We start from the raw sequence: 27,213 nt of genomic DNA, 5'->3' as shown, positions 1-27,213 counted from the left end.
TAGGTGCGTCGTTGACCAATGGACCAATCTATCGACACTCCATTCTGGAGAATGACGAAATCAAGAGGCAGATTTAGGAGCTACTACAGAAAGGTCACAACTGACCAAGTTCATAGCCCTATGGGAGCCTGATCGTGTTGGTACAAAAGAAGGATGGGACTTGGAGACTCTGCATTGATTATTGGCATTGAATAAGATCACTATCCGGAATAGGTACCTGATCCCACTGATTAATGACCTTGTGAACCAAGTGGGGGGGGGGGGGGGGGAATATTTCAATAAGATAGACTTGACATCAAGTTATCACTAGGGACCAATCGAACACTTCGATGTGTGGAAGACTACCTTCAAATCCAAGGAGGGACTTTTCGAATGGTTGGTTATGCCTTTTGGGTTGACGAATGATCCTGCAACATTCATGAGGCTGATGGATGACATCTTGCGGCCATTCACCAACTCATTTGTAGTGGTATACTTGGATGACATCCCGATCTTCAACCAAAGTTGGGAAGAGCACCTCCACCACATCCGACAAGTTCTCCATACAATGCGGCAACACGAGCTATGTGCCAATTTGGAGAAATGCACTTTTGGCATGACCCAAGTTCAGTATATGGGATACATTATTGATGAAGGGGGGGTGCATGTGGATCTTGCCAACATCCAAGTCATTCAGGATTGGCTATCTCCAACCACTTTGACAGAGTTCCGCAACTTTCTATCTCTTGCCAATTTCTACTGCAGGTTCATGCTGGGGTTCTCTCATATCACTTGTCCCTTGAGTCAAGTCACCAAGGGAGGAATGAAAGAAAAACTCTTTTGGTCTGAATCTCAACAGAAGGCATTTACAGAGTTGAAACATCACCTATGCTCGGCACCAATGCTCGCATTACCAGATTTGTAACAACCATTTGAGATCAAGACAAATGCCTCTGACTATGTTACTGGGGTAGTACTTACTCAACATGGGCATCTAGTGGAATATCACAGTGAGATGCTTTCAGACACAGTTCAGAAGTATCCCACTTATTACAAAGAGATGTATTCCATTGTGCAGGCCTACTGACAATGGAAGCATTACATTTTGGGGAAGGAAACAATCATTCACACAAACCACCATCCCCTGCAGTTCATACAGACGCAAGGGAAGTTTTAGAATGATCGCCATCAGAAGTGGTCCACATACCTGCAACAGTTTCATTTGAATATAAAGTATAATAAGGGCAACACCAATAATGTTTCAGATTGCCTCAGTTGACCACCAATCTTAGAGTTAACCACCATGATCAACTCTTGTGGGTACAAGACTTCTAATTGGCCACGTCTCTACAAAAGCAACCCGCAATTCGGCCACACATACCATACGCTCTTGGAGGGTCAACATGTTCCAGATTTTCACCTCCAGGATGCCCTGTTATACCACCTGGGTAACCTTTGTGTTCCTTCAAGCGAGCGTGCCAAGATGATTTGGGAAGCACACTATAGTCGAGCTGTTGGGCATTTCGAGGTGAAGAAAATGGTGCCAGTATTGCAGAAGTATTTCTATTGGCCGCATCTTCGAAAGGATGTCAGGAAGTACATTAGATCCTGCACTACTTGCGCCATTTCCAAACTAACTATTAAGAATCAAGGCCTCTATACTCTGTTGCCTACCCCTAGTCGACCTTGGGAATCCATCTCCATGGATTACATGTTGGACCTTCATTCTACTAAGCATGGAAACAATTGTGTTTTTGTGGTCATTGACCGATTCTCGAAGATGGCCATTATGTAAGCCTGCAAAAAGAATATCGCAGTAGAAGCCACTGCTAAACTATTCTTGGAATGAGTGTGGGTACGCTTTGGGATCCCACGATCTATCATCTCAGATCGGGATAGCAGGTTCCTTAGTACATTTTGGTCCAGTCTCTGGTCGATGTTGGACACCAAACTCACTATGTCCACAGCTTTCCATCCCAAACTGATGGCCAGATAGAGGTCGTCAACATGATGATCGTACACATTCTGCGTATGTACAACTCAAAGCATCCATGCACATGGGATGAGAGCCTCCCCTACATTCAACACAACTACAACCGGGCTCTCCATAGCTCGACTAGTCAAAACCCTTTTTAGGTGGGCTTGGGATTCCAGCCACTATGTCCCATTGATGTGGCCATGCCATTTGCATCTACTCAGGCATATTTGGCTCATGTCCAGTTCAAAACCAATAAGGCAAAAAACTTCATTGAGCACATTCAACATATCTGCCAGCAGGTCCACGACATTCTAGACAAATCAAATTCCAAGTACAAGCAGCGACATGATCAACATCGGGTGGCACACAAGTTTCAAGTGGGCGACAAAGTCTGGTTTCATTTGCAAAAGGAACGCCTTACCGGAGCCTATCAAAAACTCAGATCACTCTAATATGATCCTTACACCAATACCAAGGTTGTGGGAGACAATGCATTTGAGCTCAGAATTCCCCCATTATTTGGCTTGCACCTAGTGTTCAATGTGGACTTCCTTCAGCCATACTTTCCACCATTACTAGACACATCTGACATTGTAGAACATCTCACACCAATAGAGTTAAATCTAGATTGCATGTAACAAGCTGCAACTAATCAGATCATGGACACGCAAATCAAGCACACTCGCTAGCAGAAGATACAACTATATCGATTTGTCAAAGCGGGTCAACTCCTTCACCAGGTCAAGTGGCTCACGAGAGACCAAGTTCAGCAGAAGTTTCCTCATCTCATGGAGGAACTCAATGCAATAGGGACCATTTCTTCCTAAGGGGGGAGGAATGATCCAGGTGGATATTGGTGGCCACCCGCCAATTCCACTTGGACCACCACCATTGTTTCTTTAAGTTTTTGAATTTCCTTAATTGTATCACAATTTACTATTTTTAGTAGTTTTTCAGGTCCTAAACTTCCAGAGCCATTTTGAGGCCCTAAACGACGTTTTTTTGGTAATCTATCGCTAACGATTTTTATAAAATCGTATTTTTCATTGTATTCCTCAGGGAGATATTTCCAATGAGGTATCATTCGCGTCAAATGGAGATAATATGACCAAAAATGCGCAAAACTGGGAGGTAGTCATGCTTAACATGTCTGCCCAGTTTTCAGGTTGAGCGAGGTGTCGGGAAACTGGTGGATAGTCCAAGAAAACTGGGTAATTTTTAGGATGAGCAACAGGCTGGTTGGCTAGGGGGATTGACTAAATAAACTACACAATTTTCAGAGATAGTGCAGTGACAGGTAGCAGGTTCCTATCCCTCTTGTCTGCACAATTTCTTTAGTCAGCGGAGGTAGGCATGCTGACAAAATCTACACAAGTTTTGGGAGGAGTGAAGCTTGGGGTCACTGTCAAGTCAAACTTTCTGGTTGACCAACAACAGGAATGATGAATTATCTTGTAGGAAACGTAGATTGAGATGGCTTCATGGGAAACTTCTGTATTGTTCTAGGTGACAACCAGATATGTTGATCCCAGGATTGTGCAGTGTAGACTGCCTAGGAGGCAGCCTCAAGTGCTAATCCAGGTGGATATTGGTGCCCACCCGCCAATTCCACTTGGACCCCCACCATTGTTTCTTTCAGTTTTTCATTTTCTTTAGTTGTAGCAGAGTTTACTATTTTAGCAGCTTTTTGGGTCTTAAACTTTTGGAGCTGTTTTGAGGCCCTAAATGACATTTTTTTGGCAATCTACCGCCAATGATTTTTTAATAAAATCATCTTTTCCATTGTATTCCTCGGAGATATATTTCCAACGAGGTATCATGCGTGTCAAACAGAATATGACCAAGTCACGACCCCAGGAAGTTGGCTTTCCAACTAACCCTAACGGGGCCCATAAACTCTTTGTGTTACATCTCCTCAGGTTAGGGTCTTTATTGTTTAAGGTTTTATCTTCTTGTTCAATAATAAAAATGCCCTTGAGCTTCACTGTAAGCTACCATAGTTCTTCTCAGAGATAAGCTACCATCGCCCAAGCTAGTTTATTTCAATTTCTATTTGTAAGCATATTTCAGTATTTTACATTAATGAAATGAAGCATTATTTCTCCTGCATCTCTGTATTTATGGTTATATCTGTAATTTGTTGCATTCTTGTTTAAATCTAGATCAAATGCTGTGCAATTTTTGGTAGCACAACTTGGCCACTAAGGGTTGAGTCTACGTATTACAGCTCAGTCGAGGTCCAGCTGATGGAGGGTTTTCAATCGACAGAGCTTCGAGAAAATGGTCAAGTGTGTGGGCGAGTGAACTCGTGTATACATGACCTTGTGAACACACACTCAACATGACTTGACAACAAGACACCCCAAACCACAAGACAACATATGCACAATGCGAATGACTGCGAGACTGTCTAATGGTGAAAGCGACAAGTGTGACACTTCGAATAGACCTTCAGACGACACTTGTGCGGAAGTGCTTACAACATCATGTGTGGGGGTGATAGATGTTTACATATTTAAAACAACTCAAACAAAAACCTTCAACATCACCAGAACAAGGTCATAAGCATGACATGGCAATTAACATGTTGAAGATGATAGTTGGTCAAACAAGCAAAAATGAAGCAAGACATGTAGAGGAAACACGTGAAATGACCTTTTTGTGTTTGCGCACATGCATATTACTGAGGACAGGATGATATGACAATGATAAATAGTCATGCAAACTCAACTAAGAGGTGTACCTCAAAAGGTGTTATTTACTTACCATACTTACCCTCGAGATGATCATGCATCTGACGAATTTTTCATGCCGTCCTGATATTTTTCCATTACTTTGTCTCTTGGTCCTTCTCCTCGACTCCTTGGGAGTGATCTCAGCATGTCACCTTTTCCCTTAGTCACTAAGAGATGGATCAGCGCAGTTTCAACAAGAAGTGATTGTTGCCGGAATGAGGCCTTGGGAGGTCCATCTGTGCAGTATCTGCATGCAAGACCGACAAGTTAAATTGGACAACACTTCGCAGTTTTGAGGCACAGGACAATGTTGCAAGGTGGGGGTCTTGGGAGGACTACTCTGCACATTTCTGGAGAGTAGTGTTGGTTGGGGTCTTTGCGCACTACGAGGTTTCTACAGGCAAGTGTTTGCTTAAGGGGGCCTGACCCAAGTTCTGCGTTTAATTAGCCAAACAAATCCCTACACTATTGTCCCTTTCGGCATCAGCCCATAGAGCACGGACCGAAGTCTCACCCGAAGTAGTATGGGGGGATGTTGGAACCAAGTTTCCACACCCTTGAGATGGTTTTGATGTCATCTGATCTCTTCTATCCTTACCTTCGTGCAGGTGATCTCACTCTAGGGCTTGTAAGACAAACCCTCTATTCTGTCTTTCAATACCTTCGTGAAAGGACACGATCGACCTTTGCACATCTCTAACTTGTAGCTCAGGTACTTTCGTGCTGCTATAGTAGCGTGGCGTGAAAATTCCCCAATTATCCTAAGTGATTTTCGTATCCTGTTAAATATTTAAATTTATCACCATGTAAGAAGATATTCGTGATTGCGTTCAATTATTCAGTGTAATTGCATTCATTTGCGCATCTTATAAGCATAATAAAATAAATTCATACATAAGATATCCAAACCCATCAACAGGACAAATGCACAGAAATTGCAGAATAACTCCTTTTATTAATATCTTCCAAGTGTTAAAGACTTTGTTCACCCTACGCACACAATTGCAGGGGTCCATGCACTCAGCTATGGATTTCTACCCTAGGCCTATGCACACTCAACTGTAGAGCCTCTACCTACACTATAACCCAAGACTTAGACTGCTTGCTCTAAAGCTATGACTCTCTTCCTTGTCCCATTGATCGATTGATGCCTTTAACTACTTAGAGCTTAGCTCTTTTTATACAATCCCATGGTCTTCGGACCATGGGTAGATCTCTTACAGCTGAATTTTCTTTAAAAAACTAAAGACTGACTACCCTTTATGACACCTAATACCTTCGCACTCCGCAACCACAAAATGCGGAGTCTTTACAATAATATTACAAAACTTGACTAAAACATGGGCTTTTAGCCCCAAAACTGCCCTTGGGGGATCTTGCTCCCAACAAGCCCCCAACACAAACATCGTGACTTGCCCTTGAGTCACTCAGCAAGTGCAGAGATCTTTGCATGAAGCTTTTCTAGCTCGACCATGATGACTGCAACTTCAGTTGTACACTGAGCTGCTGCCTGCTTCGCATCTTCGACTGTCTTCTCAGTTACTGCCCCTACGTTGCAACCTGAAGCTATTGTTGTGTTGCTTGCAGAGTCACAAGCTTGCCTTCAATGTTTCCTATAACTGCATAAGCTTCCTCCAGCCAGGGCTTGAGTCATGCCTTCATCACTTCTTCCTTGTGCACCGCTGCGTCGACCTGTTCCTTCAGCTATTTGGCTTCCTACAACTTGGCTAACCTCTATGTCAGCATGATGGTTCGTGTTGTGCCCTTAACTTCGTCGTAGCATTTTTTGAGTTCGTGCACTTCTGTCTTGAGCCTCTAGATGTTTGGGTCCTCCTGCAAGCTGGTCAGGACCTCAAACGACTATTTAAACAACTGTGTGTAGTCTGCTACTACACTCTCCACTACCACAACTGCTTTTGTGACATCAGCCACCCGCTATTCCTTGACCTCTAGTCGTGTTGAAGGATGAGCCCTCAACTGGAGCTCTATAATCTGTAAGTTCAACTCCAACTGAACCCGTGCCATCTCCGTCTGAGTGTCATACACCCCTGTGGCCAATTTACAGATGCAGACCTCGACTGGCTCCTCCTCCGAAATGGCCAATTCCGGGACCATTCTACAGGCCTCCTCCATAACCTGTATGATCTTCTACCACTGGCTAGTCACCTCAGCCTCAGCGACGATGGCAGCATTCCTCTGTAAGGCCATCTGCTCATTATTTATTCTCTTCTCACTAATCACTTGGAAAGCGCGGTGCTCGTAGGCCCTTAGCTCTACAATTACTCCATCCTGCAAAGGGTGGAGTGCTTCACACGGGAGTGCTACTACGTTCAATTGTACTCCCTTTAAGGCGCTGACAGTGGGCCTGTCAGCCTCAGTTTTTGTTGTTAGTGCTCCATCTGGCAGCACTAGCGCACTGGAAGCCTTTGTGCACAACATATCAGTAGCCTCTGACATGCCGATAGCCAAGTTAGTAGACGTCATACCAACTTGCGATGCACGAGCCTGCAACTCCTGCACTCCAGTATGGATGGCCCATAGGATGATCTGCTGCTGATTTTCAAATTGTTACCGGGCCTCCGCAGTGACATCTCTGACTATGCCACCAATGTCGTATAAGTCTCCCTCCATTAGTGTGATGGGGTCCAGCAAGGTCTTGGTCACCTTAGACTTCTTTCTGGACCCTCCCTTTTCTGGCTCTCTTGAGCACTTAATACAGTTGGACGTCCACTGAGGGTTCGTACCATGCTACTATGTGTCTTCTTCCATTGCAGGTGAAGGCAACCACACACCCTTGTTAGAGCCCCTCTCTGTGCCTCATGTTTTTTTTCCTGCCTCCTTTCCTATCTACTCTACCTTGGCCTTCTCAGTGACCTCCTTCTTCCTCTTCTCGACCAGCTACGCCATCTTCAGCTTGGCCTCGTCCTTCTTCTTTTGTGTGGCAGACTTACTTCCACCCACCGCCAAGTCTATGGAGGTGCGCCACTCTACCGGCCATTTATCCAACACTGCATCGATGGCATCATCTGTGGCTAGGTACGGCAAGTCGTACCACTTCTGCACAGGGTCCTTTCATGCCCTGATTGAGATCCGATGGAAATCCACTTTGAATTTAGCATAGCTTTACAGGTTAGCATATACCATGGGTGACAATCATGGCTTGCGATTGATAGCCATCCTAATATTCATTTCCATCAGAATCTAGAAGATTTTGATGTCTCGAACGTGCTTTGCATCCTTGTTTTCCCACAACAAAGCGTACGTCGCTGCATCAGGGAGGTCCAGCACGACCGAGGGGAATTGGATTTCTTTTGGTCACTCCCATGCTACAAGCACAATCGAGAGCAAGAGCCACATGTAGTGGAAGGTCTTGCTCTACACCTGCGCTTCACGGAAGTTGGCCAAGAACTCGCCATGAAGGTAGTCTGACTAGTTAAACTAGACTCCTTCCATGCACTGCTATTCATTAATGCCGGATTAGCGGAAGATTTTCAAGGATCTAAGCCATAAATTTTGTCTTAAATGTCGGCCGCCCACTCTATTTCGTTTCACTTTTGTCATCTTTTCATGAACAATGACCTTAATAGTCACTTTCCAGCCGACCTGCATGATTTCTCCCTTGGTAGCGCAGCTCCCTTTGCACTGTCTCGGACCCAGTGACACGTCCTCGCTTCACGCCATCTTCCAATGGCACAGTTCCCCAACTTGGGCAGTGTAGTTTATAGTCCCCCACCTCCTTTCAACTGCCCGAAGCGCTAAGGCTATGCTACTTTCATTTAGTCACCTGACCAGACCACCGGTGTATGGCTTCAAGCGACTGCCATTCACCTTTCCTGGGAAGGGTTCTCCATTTAACTTGACTAGCTGTACTGCTCCTCCATCGGTAACCTCCTTAATAATGTAAGGCCCTAACCAGTGAATCCTAAATTTTCCTGGAAATTTATGAAACTTACTATCATACAACAAAAGCATATCATTTACCTTAAATGTGCATAGCTTGATGTGTCGATCATGCCATCCCTTTTCACGCTGCTTTTTGACCTTCTGGTGAAATCCAGCCAAAAATATTTCTTCTTCGAGCTCATCCAGTTGCGTGAGCCTCTGTTCCAAGGCTCTGCGATCCATTATACCTGTGAGCACTGCTATGCGCAAACTAGGCATGATGTATTCCATAGGCATTACGGCTTCCACACCATAGACAATCCTAAAAGGGGTTTGTCCCGTCAACTTCTTGCATGTCATTCTTTAAGCTCACAATATTGCAGGTATGCATAGGTCCCAATCACTTCATTGAGCATTACAAACGTTGGTCAGTGTGTTTTCAAGCACTTTTTTGAACGTTTCCACTGTCCCGTTAACCTGTGGGTGATAAGGTGTTCTTTTCTAGTGATATACCTAAAATTCCTCCATTAGTGCATTGATCGTCTCATTCAGGAAGTTCGTACCACGATCACTCATCAAGATCCTTGGGCATCCAAATCACGTCAGTACATGCTCAATTAATAACTTCATGACTTTCGTGCCTATGCAATCCTTCACCGACTGCGCTTCTACCCAACAAGTCAAATACTCTGTCACAGTGATAATGTACCTTGTTCCTGTCTTTCCTTGTGGCTGAATGGGTTGTACAAAACCTATTGCCCACTTCTCGAAGGGTTGCAATGTCATTTTTGGATTCAAAGGCATTTGATCTCTCTGTGATGGCCTACCTATTCGTTGACATACATCACATGCCTTAAAATATGCTTTTGAATCCTGATGAAGGGTTGGCCACCACAACCCTGCGCGTAGAATCCTCTGTGCAGTTGCTCTCCCTACATAGTGTCCTCTCGCGGCACCCCCATGAGCTTCCATGAGGATGCTATTTCGTTCGAACTCAGGTACATACTGTCACAATATCTCATCAGTCCCCATCTTATATAGATGCCGAACAATGATAGATAAATCTACCGTGTGCACCACTAATTACTCCTTTTGCTGGACAGAGTATCCTTCCAGCACATTTCCTATTGTTAGGAAGTGTATTATATCCTTGAAATGACCATCCGCGATACGCACTGTAAATAGTTGCATGTCAGGCAATCCTTCTTCCAAGTTAGTAGGTTCCTCCCCTGTTTCGATGCGCGACAGATGATCTGGTCCCGCGTTTAATCGTCCAAGCTTCACAACAACTTCAAAATCATACTCTTGGAACAATAAGAGCCATCTGTAGATTTTCCCCCCCAACACAGGCTTATTGACCAGGTACTTCAGCGCGGAGTGATCCGTATACATTTTAAAATGGCCTCCTAGCAAGTAGTGCATGTACTTCTGGAGCGCATACACCATAGCTAGTCCCTCGCATTCAATGGTAGAATAGTTATTCTCTGCTTTGGATAATCTACGGCTTGTGAATGCAATAGGATGGTCCAAGACTTCTCTTCCATCCTGTGTTAGTATTGCCCCCAGCGTTATACATGATGCGTTGAAATTTACATGAAACTCTTTCTTCCAGTCCTGGAAGACTAGAATCGGCGTGGTAACCATATTTTCTTTCAATATATGCAAATTTTTCTTACATTCATTGTTCCAGCAAAACGTGACATCCTTCTTCAACAATTTTTCCATTGGTGCGGTGATCTGGGCATAGTTTTTTATAAACTTTCTGTAATATCCCGTATGTCCCATATTAACGCACAGCTGTTTCACACTCCTTGGCGCTTCATCAATACTTTCAAATCTGTCCTAAAAACTGAATGTCATCATGAATCCTTCACGTAGGATATCCCATTCTCCTATCCCATGGCGGAGCTCTGTTTCTATATATTAATTCATTGGGATAACATTTAGGGTATGAAAGAATAGGTGCACCCACTCAGGTTGGGGACTTTCTCCATAATCATGCGTCCATTTGGCCAGATGCGCACATGGATCATTCTTCCCATCGTACTTGTCTGTCAGTTGCATATTAGGCTTCCCAAATTGTTTCCTCATCATCTTCCTACATTCGCACCAATCATCAAAGCTTCCCTTTTTCGTACCCCACCATCTTGTGGGCGTAGCGCATAGTGCCTAGTCCAAGGCCTGGAAGAGCTAATTTTCTAGTACCGCTCTTTCAAATGCATCCAAAAATATATCTACCTCATTTATACCATCATAAATAGGCATATTTTTTACCTTTGACGACACACAACGTAGCGACCAGGTCATCATGTTGCAATTCAGCGTAGTTACTTCATGTAACCGATTCTTCCAACGTTTATATTTCTTCGTCGGAGTCCAAAGTGCAGTAACTCTCGCAATCCCACATAATCTATCCATTCATGGTGGGATTCACCCAATCTTGGTCTCGTTCTATTATCTTATAGATGCAGTCCAGATCATCATCACCCTCATAATCGCGGACTGGTTCCATATATCGTGATCCTTCAGCAGGATCGAGGGGTATTATTACGCACAGTGATTTCTTCTCAAAGATCATCTTTTGCTTCTTCAAATTGATTACCCCATTCATATTGTTAGCTTAGTCAATTCCTAGGAGCGCAGGGTAGGGATTGTTGTCATCCACTATCTCTATTACTTCAAAATCGGCTAGTGCACTCGCTCCCTCAATATCCACAATCACCCCCTGCAGCCGCCCCATGGGGATGATTTTCTATTGATTCACCATCCTTAGCTGAATCGGAGACCATTGTAGCACAAGTCTCCCCATTCGATCCCAAGTCTGTTTTGGTAGGACATTCGCATCTGACCCTAGGTCCAAAATGACCTGATCCATTTCCTACTCTCCTATTTGTGCAGTCAGTCTCATCTCCCATCCCATCCTTGTTTTGTGCTTTTCAATCTTTCATACTACGCATGGCTCACTTAGCGTGGTTCTAGTCCATCTATTGATGAGTTCTTGTATCCCTTTCATAGCCTTACTATCATGTAGTAACTTCATGCAGGCTTCCAGGAAAATTGTGAGCATAGAGGGGTCCATCTCAAGCTCAGGCTTATCCTTGCTTCTTGAGGTGGAGGCCTCCGTGAAGCTCTTCTTATCTTCCATGAAGGCTTCACGAGCATGATCCAAATCAAACTCAACCTCTTTCACTGGGGCTTTGTGAACCCATGTACTATCTTCTAGCAGTTTCCCTTTGTCATCTACCAACGCGATTCCACTTCTGATTACTATATTTACATTTGGATCTTCCTCACGTGGCTCAGACCTCATCATTTGCAAGTTATGAGTTGGCGGAGGTGGTAGCACCCCTTTGTCATGTATCCAAGCTATCAACGTAGGACAACCTTCTATTTCATGATCAAACAGTGTGCAATACTTGCACGACGAACGAGTTGGATTAGTACAATCGCGGGCATAGTGTCTTGGTCCTCTACAATTGTAGCAAATCAACTATCTTTGACCTTTACTAGGTCCTCCTTCGCCTAGGCCTGGTCCGCGCCCCTGAAATCCTAATCGTGCCATCCCTGCATTTTGTTCAAGGGGTTGTGTTTCGATATGAACCTTGTAGGTGGGAGTTCTATCCATCATCAATTCATAGCTCCTACAAGTATGCTCATCATGTCCTACTGGCCTACAAAAGTTTCCAAACAGTTGTTGCGGTGCTTGCACATACCTCTATAGCAAGTGATAGTTATCTGTGGCATGTTTTCTGGCTACTTGACATATAGCACACCATAAGGCAGGCCACGCACTAGGTCCTACTTGAGCTTTTGGCCTTAAAGGCATCGGTCCTCCTCCTGCAAGGTAATTCAAAAATACTAGGAAATGGTCTTTGTCATAACCCTGACTCCTACATTTCAAGCACCATACCTCCTCTCATACCTCTGGCCGAACCGTCTTGTCCTGCTTCAGACTTTGCATCTCAAGGCACAAATTCTTTAGCTGCGCATGGATCTGTTGAACTCCTAGATTAGGATCTTGCATCGAAGTCTCATGTAGTCTCATGGCAATCTCCAAGGCCTCTGCCTGAGTTGTTATCTTCTGCTGCGATAGCGCACTCCTTAAGTGTGGTAGTAGCAAAGCCACAAACCACTCGCGATGCTATCCATCTATCAAATTCATGTTGGTTTCATGGATTTTACATTTCAGCCTCTAATCTAGTTCCTGAGGTGTCTCGCCTGGTTGCATCATGATCTCTTTGAATCCCACAATTAACTATGCCTCAGATTTAGGCCTACTAAATTCCCTATTTAGTGTTGCCTGGATGTCCACTACTCCAGCATTCGGGTTATCGTTAGAGCACTTAATATACCAGGTTAGCGTACGATACTGCAGAGCACTAACTAGTGTCACCTTCTTTATATGATCATCTGTAACACCCTGAGCTTCCCATACAACCCTCAGAATGAACCAGAATTGGTCTAGGTCCTCATTTCCCAAGCCTTTGAACAAAGGCAACTTCACTGTGTTTTCCATACTGAACCGCAGTGGAGGTGGAGATGGTATAGGTGAAGTCAAAGGTGATGGTGGTGAAGTCGGAGGTGGTGTGGGTGGATGTGGTATTAACGGAAATCCTTGTCTTATTAGCTGAATATCACTTCACGGAGAAACCTTCGTTATCCCTTCTTCGTCTCTTCGCGGAGGTGAAATCAAGAGGCTATACTCTGGACCCTTATTTCCTTCATTCCTATAAGCTTTTCCACTTAGTGTACTTCTGAACATCAAGGTAGCTGCATAACCCATTTTTTCGCACAACAACATTTTAATCAAAGTATTCAAAGATTTTACGTACTTACCTCGTGGTCCTTTAAAAAAGCATCACTCCGCCTCGCTATAGCTGACTGAGGTGTCAACTGCGAATTCAGTCACAAATCCTCTTATGATGCAACCGACCCAATGATCAATAGCATGGGCGACCTTATCCTCTAATGCTTCCAACCTTCGCACTAGTTCTGGGGTCCACACAATAGGACCGTCAAGTTTCCACCTTCCTTGGCTATCTGCTAGCTTCGCAGTCCACTCGTATAGCTCAATAGGGAAAAAGCAGAAAAATATTTTGTGGATCTCTATATACAGGCATCCATCCAACCACTGTTATTTTGACAGTCACGGGTTTTTGTTCTCCTATGCTGCGAATTGGTGGATCTTTCTATCCAACCAGTCTCCAATCTCCTTCTTAGTTGGATTCCAGTGATACGACATCACACATCTCTTATGTAGATTCCTATCCCGGCAATGAAACAATTTGTTGGCTTGAGGGGGCCTGACCCAGGTTCAACGTTTAATTAGCCAAACAAATCCCTACACTACTAGCCCTTTCGGCATCAGCCCGTGGAGTGTGGACCGAAGTCTCACCCGAAGCAGCATGGGGGGATGCTGGAACCAAGTTTCCACACCCTTGAGATGGTTTTGATGTCGTCTGATCTCTTCTATCCCTACCTTCACGTAGGTGACCTCACTCTAAGGCTTGTAAGACAAACCCTTTGTCCCAGCTTTCAATACCTTCGCGAAAGGACACGACCGACCTTCGCATAGCTCTAACCTTTAGCTCAAGTACTTTCGCACTACTATAGCAGCGTGCCATGAAGATTCCCCAATTATCCTAAGTGATTTGATTATCCTGTTAAATCCTTAATGTTATCACTGCGTAAGCAAATATTCGTGATTGTGTTCAATTATTCAATTTAATTGCATTCATTCGTGCATCTTATAATCATAATAAAGGAAATTCATACATAAGATATCCAAACCCATCAACAGAACAAATGCATAGAAATTTCAGAATAACTCCTTTTATTAATATCTTCCAAGTGTTATAGACTCTGTTCACCCTGCGCACACAGCTACAAGGGTTCGCGCACTCAACTACGGACTTCTACGCTAGGCCTCTGCACACTTAGTTGTAGAGCCTCTACCTATGCTACAACCCAAGAATTAGACTCCTTGCTCTAAAGCTATGAATCTCTTCCTTGTCCCATTGATCGATTGATGCCTTTAACTACTTAGAGCTTAGCTCTTTTTATACAATTCCATGGTCCGAGGACCATGGGTAGATCTCTTACGACCTACTTTAATTTACAAAACTAAGGGCAGAATACCCTTTATGACACCTAATACCTTCGCACTCCGTGACCACAAAATTCGGAGTCTTTACAATAATATTACAAAACTTGACTAAAACATGGGCTTTTAGCCCCAAAACTGTCCTTGGGGGATCCCGCTCCCAATAGCAAGGGAGGAAACTTAATGGTTGTAGAAGCAAAGAGCACAGTTCCGGGAGACTGGATGAGGGTAAGTTGCTTTAGAAATCACTAAGTGTGAGATCAATGAAACATATGTAAATATTGATAAGACTTGACTGTGATCACACACCAACACTTAGTGATACATCACAGACCATCTATAATGTATAAAAATAATCTGCTTGATGCAACAACCTTTATGAAAAGAGTGCATGTAGTTAGTGTGAAACATGTCTATGTGATGATAGCAACTCAAGTGCGCCTTCTTTCACTTGAAGCAAAAAAACATTCCTTTGGATGAAAAACAACAAACCCTATGCCCAAAGATGACACATGCTGCATAAATATGAGAAAACAAACAAATCTTAAGATTAAGGAGGGGAGCTTGAAATCATCAACTTTCCAACAAGTGATCAAGGATGATCGATCACAGGATCCAAGGTAGGATCCAAAATTTGGATGTGAACCAAAATTTTGGTGGGTGGTTGTAGCCACTACAACATTGGTGACACACTAGTAGAACTCCATCTCTTTGTATGGACCTTGTTCATGAAAAGCGAGTCAAACCTTTCCAGAAGTATTGTTCGATTCTTTGATTGTGATGGCTTCCACACTAACTTGTGTGAAAGATGTAGTCCCTACCATTCTCTTAATCGATCAACACGCATTCCAAGCCATGTCAACTTAGTTGTTTTGATTGGGGATGAGTAGTATATTCATGCACAAGTAATATAACTGTCAGAGTTCAAGTTTCATCTTTGGTGTTGCTCTGTTGCCAGCAGGTCTGGACAACACCCCAACAGAGTCACACAAGAACACAAGAATTGCTACGCTGCCAATGAGCCTGGTCAATACCCTGCCGGAGTTACTTGTATAACCTCTCTGCATAGGAAGCCTTTCTCTTCTTTCACCTTATTTATTTTCCGTTTTTTAATTTTTTTTAAAGAACTATGCATAGGAACTTACATATTTTAGAGGTAGAAGAGGGATCCTAATTTATTTAGAGCAGAAGAGGTTGTTCGTTTAGAGAAGTATGTTATATATACCTTTGACATAATTGTTAAGGTTTTTCCCCTCACCTTACTCTACTTTACTGAGCTGACAAGGGTTAACCCAAAAGAACTGATTAGAGTAGGCGGTACTAGTTAATAGTGAAAGAATTGTGTTTTCACCAAGACTCACTTTGAATAGAATGTGCTTTCCACCAAGGAATCATTGACTGAAGACAGCAAGATCTTCATAAAGAGAGAGGAAAATAGATAACCAGATGTCGATAGTTGTACAAGTCCTCGTAGATTTGCTCAAATTGTCTCAAGAGCCAAACATGATTTCATGTAAGGCTAACCTATGGACACGAGCAACCAAAGAAACCAAAAATAAAAAGAAAAAAGTAAAGAGAAATCAAAACAAGTAAGCAAAGAAAGTAGACATGCAAACCAGAAAGAAAATAAAAGAATGAAACAAAGACTACTCCTACTCTTATGCTAAACAGTGCATGGGCCTACTCATGTGACGTGATATTTCTGATGCAGCCACCGATGCATTGGTTGGCCCATGTTGGCCGAAGGCATGAAAAATATGGATGTAAACTAGTGAAAAAGAAAGATTTAACAATTATGACCAACATGCTCTGAGTTCTAAAACATCCACAGAAAAGAAAAGAGCGAATGCACAAGACAAACATTTTGCGGACTTAACATGCTGTTGTGACACACTGCATGCAGATGATAATCATACACACTCTCTTCACTGTGACAGACAAGAAAACATGAGAAAGAGAGATAACTTACGTCTTTTAAGTGTGTTTGTTGTGTATGATCCCTCCAATGCATGAGCGATGGGATCATGTGATTTGAGTGGAGGAAGCAAAATTTGTGTGTTGGGATGATCTTAAATGTGAAGCAGAGAGTGATGAGGATACTTGGGTGTTTCAAAAAATTTCTAATCGGAAGATGAATTAACCTCAGGGAAATGAGGACCTGACATAACCATCAGCTCAAGCTGAAGTTCCTCGATAACCTGCAGGGTTTCCACTTCAACAATAGATAGATCATCGGAGACCAGTGGCTTAGAAATATTGACAGCAAGTGAATCAACATTGTGATCGAATGAAGATGTACAGATATCACGACAACCACGATCAGAAAATTCAGGATGTTCGTTGGAATCCTCATGATTTCATGAATCATTTAGAGGGTGTCATGCGGAAAGAGTCAATTTTGCGGACAAAACCGACCTCCCTAGAAGCTAAGGCTTTCTAGTGACAAACAAGACAATCAAGCACTATCTTTCCCTAAATATGCATTTAAAATACAAGCAACCAGGTGTTTAAAGCATACCTTTAGTCCAACGCTGTTTGTAGCAGTCCAGCCTCTCCGATCCAGATGAGCTCCTCCTTCTCCTTGAAACCTGCATTCACTAACAAGCAAACGATTACATAGCACCTGAATAATTCATATAATAAAACATATTCATCATAAAGACCAAGGAGTATATGAAACAAATTATATATAACAACTTGTTGAGAAAAATGAACTTAATTATATTAATTGGAAACAAAAGAAACCATTACAACCAGTGCCTTGGTGTTGTGCAGGTCCCTCCCAGGGTCCAGCAAGAGTTCTCCTTTACTTTGATCAGCTCACTCACTTCCAAATGAAGCTAAGAAAGGATGGGAATCTCTCCTCTCAAGCTCTATAAGGGAGTCATAATTTCAGCAGCATCTACCCTTAGGAATGTTCAGCTTTCAACCTCTCCTCCCTCTGGCCCAATGCCTGTATTTATAATGCTTTGGAGGAAGTTGATCAGGTCCACCATCAATGGGATAAGCCCCTCTTTCAATGGGATAGCTCCCCTCTTGATGGGATAAGTTCCTCTTTCATAGGGATGCATGAACCATCTGGAGGCGCTCAATACACGTCAAACCATTTTCTAGAATGCTCTAGATTTGACCACAAGTAACTTTTTTGAAGTAAAACTCGTGCCTTTTGACCTTTACAGGAGTACGCACCCACCCCTTTACAGACAGAGCGTACAAGTACGCAGGTATTGTGAACTTTAGGTGCGTACACGCAGGTAAGGTTAAGAGAAACTGCGTAACCAGAGTTAATTGACTTTTTAAGGACTTTCTCTCTTTCTTGGAGTTTGACATGAGGAGCAGAGGTATAAGACTTGCCAAGGAGGATAGTACGACAGTCGATGGAGCCATACTGACTGCAAATAGTCATGGTGACAAATTTTAGTGTAACAGATTGCCCCCTAAAGTGCGAATCCTGTAGTAGATTAGGGTTTCATATCATCTAGGAAGGGTGAAGTACTTTATCATTTCAAGGATTATCTTGTGGAGAGCCCAGTCAGAACCTGCAAATATTCAACACAAAATACATATATAAGATCATATCATCACTGAGGTAGGCATTCCCATACTCAGATTGAAAACTTTAACTAACAAACTAACTACTGCTCTGATATAGGAATGATTTCGCAGTACATCATAATCATAGACTCATGTAGACATAGTATGGACGCAGCCATCTGTTTAAGATTAGTCTACTGTATAATGAATACAAAACTCCTCGTAGCCTGGATGGTGGAAACTAGATCCAGGGTCTTCATTTCTACTTTCCGAAATGGTACGATTCTATCCATGCGAATAAATGAGTTGATGTCGAACATGGTAGAAACCACTTGATTACTAGTCGATGATGTAAACTGTTAACAAGTGTGAGAGAGACCACCAGTGATGTCAATGGTTCTCAAAGTACCCAGTACAATCCATGAGATGTGAATGAATGTGTTGATGTCGAACATGTCATGGAATCCTTCGATCGAGAGTCAATGATGTAAACCGTCGTCAAAGGCAAGAAACCTGCCATTGATGCATGCAGATTTCAAGGTACTGATGATTTCTAGGTCATCTTTCTAGATAATGTGCTGATGTCGATAGAAAGCGACCCGTTGTAGGCAAGCCCACAACACGAAATCATAGATCAAGTTGAAGAAATGTAGCTGTAAGGACTAACTCAGGGATGGTCAAAATGGATGATAGATATTTTGCAAATGAATGGTTTATTTGCAGTGACCTCTTGAACACATAACGACACGACAGATGGCTTGGTGACAATTGACCCAAAGTTAATACCCGGAATCGGCTGAAGATTTTCAATATGGTTTGATCAACTGTTAGGCAAAGGATTTCCCAACCCAGGTGAATGAAAAGTGTCATGTTCAAGAGTGGTGATAAGGTTTCTTCTGAGACAAAGGATAACAAATAGGTTCATTTTCCTCTCTTTTCCCCCACCATTTCTGGCAAGTACCTCTTTATTTTTTACAAGCTTGAGGAGGATAACATATGCTTGATTATAAGCTCATCCTTCCGATGAGTCCAACTTAGTTTAGATTCGAACCCTAAGAAGGAGTGGTCCGTTCCTGTTTGTTATCGAACACGTCCTTTACTGTGAAATTTTAACAAGTCCAGTATAGGAGAAACTCGGCGTTTTTCAATTTTAGAGAGTCTGAAAAAACTTAAGAAGACTCCAGGGTTGACCTTTTTCGTAAATTTGTGTCTCCCAAGCCCGAAAAAGTATAAAATAATACTTGAGAGAACCGCTTGATCTTTACGACCAAGGAGTACTTTCATGATTAGTGTCTTTGACCTGAAAAGTAAAAAGCGATCAAGGACACGTCGTTTTATTTCCAATATCGAATTTGAAACGACAAAAATCCGGCAATCTTTTCATGTTTTTACGGTCAGAAAAGGGCTGTAAGAGGACCGTCTTTTAATTCCGTTTTAACGAGTGTAAAAGAAACGCTCGGCAATCTTTTCATGTTTTAGGAGTCAGAAAAGGGCTTAAAGATGACTCTGATGTTTTTGTTTGTAAAAAATGACAATTTTCGCTGAAAATCCTTTTATCTTGCACAAAAACCAACACATTACTCATACCTGTTTAAAGATAGATAAAAATACTTTGAAAAATACCTTTTCATGGTGAAAAATAAACAAATTTACCATTTATTTACCCAAAAAACCTATAAAAAGGGCTTTTACCAATTCATTTTAACCGTTTTACTGTTGAGGAGAGAAAAAGAGCTTTTGGCAAGAAACTTCCCATGGACATTGCGGAGAATCCGACCGTCGAAATCGAACGCCGTCTCTTTCAGGTATTCTACAACATCCTCCTCTTCATTTTCATCTGTTTATAATTTGTTTTTAGGCCCTAGATGTCATTTTTTGGAGGCTTTGGGGTTTCAAGATCCGCCTTTCGGGGTACGCAGGTGCCACACTAGGGAGCTGCGTACCCCGACATTTTCTCAGTTGGGAAAATGGCGGGCGTACGCACCTTGCCTTAAAGGAACCCGCATACCCATGCTCTGTTCCTAAAGGCGGGGTGCGTACTCCGCGCAAAGGGTTTACAAACCCCAAATTATCCAAATTGGACCAACAATTTTTGATTTTATGGATTCTAATGGATGTTTTCTGGTGTGTAGATTGCCCACCATGCTTGATTGGCATGAGAGAGAGCACAAAGATGTTGATTTGGCCGCCATTAATCATCGACCGTCCATTGATGCTTTGAAGGCATGCGGCCTTTACAAATACTGGGCCATACCTGGCATGAGGGCCCAGGTGCGCTTTCTAGAGTGGCTGGTAGAGAGATGGAACGTTCAGAACCAGTGTTTTTACATTGGAGGGCACCAGCTCGAGATAGAGCCCTCAGATATTTACTTCCTCACTGGTTTTCCGAAGAGAGGCGAACACTTGACTCTGTTCGGGACTAGGCCAGGTGGCCAGTCCATCGCTAGTCTCCGACTAGAGTGGTGTAACACTCAGTCTCAGGAGAAGGGGATAGAGATCAAAACTATATCCCGACCTGAACTTATGGTGATTGCTTTTACAGTTACCAGACTTTGCGGGGCTGTCGCTTTACACATTGCTACTGGATCCCAGATGCCAATGGCGATTGATTGCTATCGAGGCACCATTTTCAACTGGTGTGATGCTGTGTTGGCCAATTTAAAGGGCCAACTGACTAGAGTCAAAAACGGACAGCTAAAGACTTTTGGTTATGGGCCTTTAGTTGTGAGTTTTGCCTTAGAGAGGGTTCTGATGCTGATCCCACAGCAGCTCACTGTTGAGGCTGGGCTTCCCCGAGAGCCTAAATTGATGCGATGGGTTGCGGTTATGGCCCGTCATCCTGATGAGGGCACGGAGGTTGTCTGATTTACTCTGGAGTACTTTCAATGGTTGGAGGACCAGGTCTTTTCTATACAGGATTTTCCTTATGCCGGAGTTGATTTTCGTGGAGATCTGGACATGGTTCCTCCACTGGGAGAACAATGGGATGACACAGGTAATTCATTTTTCACAAGTTTTTAAATTATCTATTTTTTTTTGTTTTTTATATCATCTCAAAACTGACAGTAATAATTTTCAAAATGTAGATGTAGGCCCACGACGTCCAGCCAATCTCTGGCCTTTTGAGAGGAGACTACCAGTTGCAGCGGCACCGGCCCCACGGGACGAGGCCACAGAGACCCTAGCTGAGTTGGAACAAGACCTAGAGCGTCTTACAGCAGATATACCAGAGACTACTATAGATGATATTCCTATCAGGCTTCAGCGCTATGTAGTCGTAGTCCCAGGACCTTTTAGGAGGTTCTTGTGTAGGGTGGCCCGTGCAGTGGTGTCGTATCGAGAGCATCACAAGTGATTAGATGGTCGTTTTTGTAGACACATGTGACATTTTGGTTTTTTGTACTTATCATTTTTGCCGATCATAAGGTGTTTTTCAACCTATGATCAAAGACGATGTATTTTTTGACACACTCCTATCTATATATATCATTATTACCGGCTTATCTTGTTAAACATGTGTGATGAAATGTTTTTAAATTTACATGTATGATTATTGCAAATGTTTGTTTAACATTCAAGAAGCAATTGCATCTGCTAATGTATTTAAAGACCTTGGAATATGCTGATATTCAATGTAATCAAATTCACGTTCCAAGAGACGCACTCTCAAAAATAACCTTAATAACACTGGATTTCTAATGGCATACACTCTATTAAGCTGTAATACAACGAGTTCAGAATCTAACCTCACTATCAAACTCCGAATCCCAAATGAAATAGATTCAGACAATAACTCAATCACTGCACTGTACTCTGCAATGTTGTTTGTTGTTTGACCGAGGCTCACCCCATGCATAGAAACTAACTCATCAGAGGGCGAATAGATAACCTAAGCTGCGAAAGAGATATTCCGTGTACTACGACAAGCACCATCAGCGAATCCAATGTATGTTTGGAGAGGCATCGACATCTGCAAACATCAAGGGTAAAACCAAGATAAGCAGAATAACGACGAAAAACACACTTTCTAAGCTAAGCACACTGTCTAAACTAACAAACACACCAGCTAGAAAGAAAAACCTAACCTAACTAAAATCTCCATACCCATCATTTAAGCATAATACCTCTTTAGGTAAAGTCCATTTCTGGGTTTACCCAAAGAGTCCCCGTCAAAGTCTACCAGCTCATAGGCCCCTTTTGCTAGCTTTCGATTGACAATGTAGGGCCCATGCCACATAGGAACAAATTTTCCAGCGCCTAATTTATCATTAGCTTGATCATATAATAGCACTAGGTCTCCTTCCGAAAAATTTCGAGGGGTCACATTTCGATCATACTGAGCTTTCATACGTTTTGCGTGAGTCCTGATTGCCAATGCAGCATCACGTCGAGTCTCATCTAATTGAGCTAAGTATAATAAAGGCTTCTCCTCTTCGGAAGTAGCTAGAAGTAATTCGATGGCCATTTGAAGTGACGGGATTTCGCATTCAATGGGCAGCACAGCTTCCAAACCATAAACTAGTTGGAAAGGAGTGAACCCTATTGATGTTTTCACTGAGGTTCGATACGCCTAAAGCACGGAAAATAACATGTTGTGCCAATTCGACCGATGAATACCAATGATTCGTCGGATCATGATAACTAAAACTTTGTTGATGGACTCAACCAGACCATTCGCTTGTGGATAGTAAGGAGTTGAGCTATCGTGACGCAAACCAAGCTGGCCTGTAAGTTCTGTCATCATAATGTTTTGAAAATGGCGCCCATGGTCAGTGATTATCGCTTGTGGGACACCAAACCTAGCAATAATGTGATTGAACACGAAAATTGCAGTTGTCTTGCCGTCTGCCTCGAATGTAGGCATCGCCTCGGCCCACTTAGTAAAATAATCTACCGCAAGGATGATATACGCATGCCCCCCGGCCGAGTGAGGATTACATGTAATAAAATCGATACCCCATTTGGCAAAAGGACCAACGGAAATTATAGGGTGGAGAGGAGCAGGTGGAGCGCGCATCTTGCGATCAAACAAGGACGGCCAGAAGTAGCCAGCGCGCAATATCTTTTGGGCTGTGGCATACCCAGACATATGACCGCCACATGCTCCAGAGTGACAATCATTCAGAACCCTTTCAGCTTCCTCATGAGTTAAACAACGTCGAAAAACCAAGTCCGCCCCATGGCGATAAAGAGTATCTCCAATAATTTTGTACTGTTGGGACTGGAATCAAATTTTCCGATGTTCCGACTTTGAAATTTTAGGCCGAAAGGATTGGGTCTGGAGATAGATGATGATATCTCCATACCACGGATCTAAAGTGTTGATGAGAAACAAAGATTTGTCCGCAATGGGTTCCTCTGCCACAGTTTCCGTGTCAGCACGCGGGAAGTCACACATTAACTCTGCAAAAACTAAAGATTTCTTAGACTTAGATTTTTCAAACTCCAAGTCAAACTCCTGCAGGATAACGATCCATTTAGAGTACTTGCCCCCTAGCAATTGTTTAGTCAAAATGTAGATCATAGGGTTGCAATCCGAAATGACTGTAGTTTTACGGAGTAGAATGTAGTGACGAAAACGTTGGACAGCTTGAACGGCTGCCAATGCCAATTTCTCCACATGTGAATATTTGAGTTCAGTTGGATTTAACGTCCGACTAAGGTAATATATCACATGTTCCGTTCCGAATTCATCTTCCTGTACTAAGACCATTCCAATGGTGGAATGAGTGGCGGCGAGGTACAAAAAGTAATCCTGGTTGTAGTTGGGAGGATGCAGCAACGGTGCATGGGTCAACGCGTGCTTGAGTGCATCAAAAGATTTCTGAGCTATCTCATCCCAAGAGAATTGAGCGTTCTGTTTCAACAACCGGGTAAAACCCTTTGTAACTTCGGCGTAGTTAGGAATGAATCGTCGTAAAATGTTTGCTTTCCCCTGCAAACTTTGGAGTTGGCGAAGACTCGAAGGAGGAGGCAATTTGATGATAGCTTCTACCTTCGAGGGATCGACGCGAATGCCGGCTTTCGAAACTACAAATCCCAGCAATCATCCCACTTCTATATAGAAGACACATTTGTGTGGATTCAAACGAATTCGATAATGCCTACACCTCATGAAGATTGCTCGTAAATGGACAAGGTGATCAGCTCGATGTAATGAATGAGCGGGCAAATCATCGAGATATGGTTGCACAATGTGTTTGATGTCATGAAACGCATAAGACATCGCCCTTTGAAAAGTTGCTCCGGCATTCTTAAGCCCAAAACGTAATTTGCAATAAGCAAATGTCCCCCATGGACAAATGAAAGTTGTTTTTGGTTGGTCGGCAGGTAGAATATTGATTTGGTTGTAACCGGAAAAACCGTCCATAAAAGAAAATATTTCACTACCGGCATAATCATCAATTATTTGATCGATATAGGGTGTTGGGTAGTTGTCCTTTGGACAAGCTCGATTAATGTCCCTATAATCGATGCATATTCTTATTGTTCCCTGTTTTTTGTTAACCGGAACAATATTCGATACCCAATCCGTTAACGAGATCGGATAAATGAAACCTGCTTTCAACAGCTTCTCGACTTCTGCTTTAATTGCAGCCGCTTTTCGTGGGTGAATCTGACGCAAACGTTTCCGGACAGGTTTAGCGTCTGGGTAAGTCTTGATCTCATGGACAACAATCGCGGGATCAATTCCTGGCATTTCCTCATAGGACCAGGCAAACACGTCGCGGAATTCTTGAAATAGGGCCTTGTATGTCTGATTTTCGTCATCTGAACACAAGGCACCTATATGAATGTTCTCAACAATTCCGGGCTTGACTGAAATATCAATGGGAATAGTGCGAGAGATGTTTCCCAAATTCAGCTCTGAATCAAGATGTTTCATTGGATTCTGAGCTTCTTTGACATATTCAGCTGTAAAGATTGATGAGAAATCATTTTCAAAACGATCCTCCTCAGGTAAAAACGAAGATCTGTGATGGAGATCTTCCCATGGTAAATTGTCTACACACAGGACTTCACGAAGTTGCTTGTCAGATGACACAACTTCGGGAAACGCTATTAACTCCGATGTTGATGTGAAAAGTGATTCCTCACGGACGACATTCATTTGGTCGATTTTGGTTGAACGCGGGTCGGTAAAAGACTGCACGGCTTCATAGGCAATTTCATATGGACTCAAAGGCATAGCATCACCAAATGAGTCTATCTCAGATTCAGAAGGAACGATCCAAGGATCGTCATAAACAATGGTGTCTGATGTAATCATATGAATAGATGCAAACGAAGACAATGCGTTGATTGGAGGAAAAGGAAAAGTTCCCAGTAAACCGACATCTTTAACTAATCCTACTCCAACATCCTTATAAGGGATAGTCGTTTTACCGACATGCTGGATACTCTCGGAAGAGGCTGGGTCAGATGAAAAGTAAGCCAGCTAGTCTATTGTTACGATCTTGCCATTATATGGAAACTTTATTACTCGGAAAACCGATGAAACGACCGCTGTCATAGCGTAAGACCAACTTCGACCCAAGAGAAGGTTGTAGTCTAGAGGGGCATCAACCACCTCCACATCTAGACTAATGGTTTTTTCTTTGACCCCTATAGAAAAACCCTGTAGAATGCCAAACGGATGAAACCCACGGCCATCAAAGGCCTTAAGAATTGTCAGAGATTGACTTAGTGAAGGAGAACCAAGCGATCTCCAGCACTGTATCGACATAATACACGTAGAAGATCCCTCATCAATTACAGTCCGATGAATAGGCCTGTTTTTTACTATCACTGGGATCTGGAAAGCCATTTGATGAGGTAAACGTGGTGTACTAATTTCTAGATCAAAGATTATTAGGTTCGGGTCCTGAACATCAACAGCTCCTATTGCCGACAAAAGTAATTTGCGTTGTGCTGGGCATGATTGTAGCACTTCCAAAGCCGACATTGCTGAGGGTGAAACAGCTAAATCCTCAACAATGTTGTAATTCTAGGCCGCTCTCGCATGTGGATAGAAAGCAGACCTTCGAAGTACACCCTTGGCGGGCGGTTTGATTACTAAGTCCGGGTTAGGTTTCTCGATCTGTAGTGGATCGGAACCGGGAGCTGAGGTTGATGGATTAGAATGAGAAGATTCTGCTTCTTTGCCATCAACAGGACTTTTACTACCATAATATTGCGATCGAGTCGCAATCCTTACATGAGACATCATCAATATGGGTTCTTCACTGGCACTCAAGGAAGAACCTATCATCTTACTCTCCTGCTTTGGAAATGGATCTTTCAAAATAGCAGGAGTTGGGGAACCCTTGACGATTTTCACAACCTCGGCCCGATGAGGGCAATCTCTTGTAAAATGATCCTCTTCACAAATAAGACAAGGATATCGAGGTTTACGTTTTTCATCATTGGTTTCCAACTTTTCAGTTTTCTCCTTTGGAGTTTTGTCTGCTTTATTCTTCTTCTTGCCTTTCTTTTTCCCACCGGATTTTGATTTAGCCGTAGATGACTCTACAACGTGAATATTGGCGGAAACTTCAGCAGAAGAATCTCCTATCGGGGAGTCCGGTAAGGTTATAATAGGAGAAGAATTATTTGAGGATTTCTTCTTGCTTTTAGTATTCACCGTACCAATCATGCCATCAGCGGCATGAGACCCCGAAGGAGCAGCAGCGATTTGATTTGACTTAGGAAGATCTGGGATCTTTCGTGTAATGTACCTGACAGAGTGTAAACTAAGTCAAGGTACTGCGCTTGAGAAATCACTTGCTCCTCAGTAACTACTCCGGCCTTAGCTACGTCTTCAGTAATCTTCGGTAACAATGATTTAACAAACCATTCAGCTAAGATCTGGTATGGGATAAAAACTTTCACTAACCGCCTTCGCCGTCTCCATTCATGAATATGATCGGAAATATACATGGATGTCGATTGTTTTAATGAAGTTAGTAACTCTGTACCATTATCATATCTGACCGGCAACTGAAAATGAGTTAAAAACGAAG

This window comes from Pinus tabuliformis, chromosome 7 (genome assembly GCF_031772625.1).
Source record: "Pinus tabuliformis cultivar Carrire ecotype Pingquan chromosome 7, CPIR1, whole genome shotgun sequence".
NCBI classification, from domain to species: domain Eukaryota; kingdom Viridiplantae; phylum Streptophyta; class Pinopsida; order Pinales; family Pinaceae; genus Pinus; species Pinus tabuliformis.
This window is presented reverse-complemented; position numbering follows the sequence as displayed.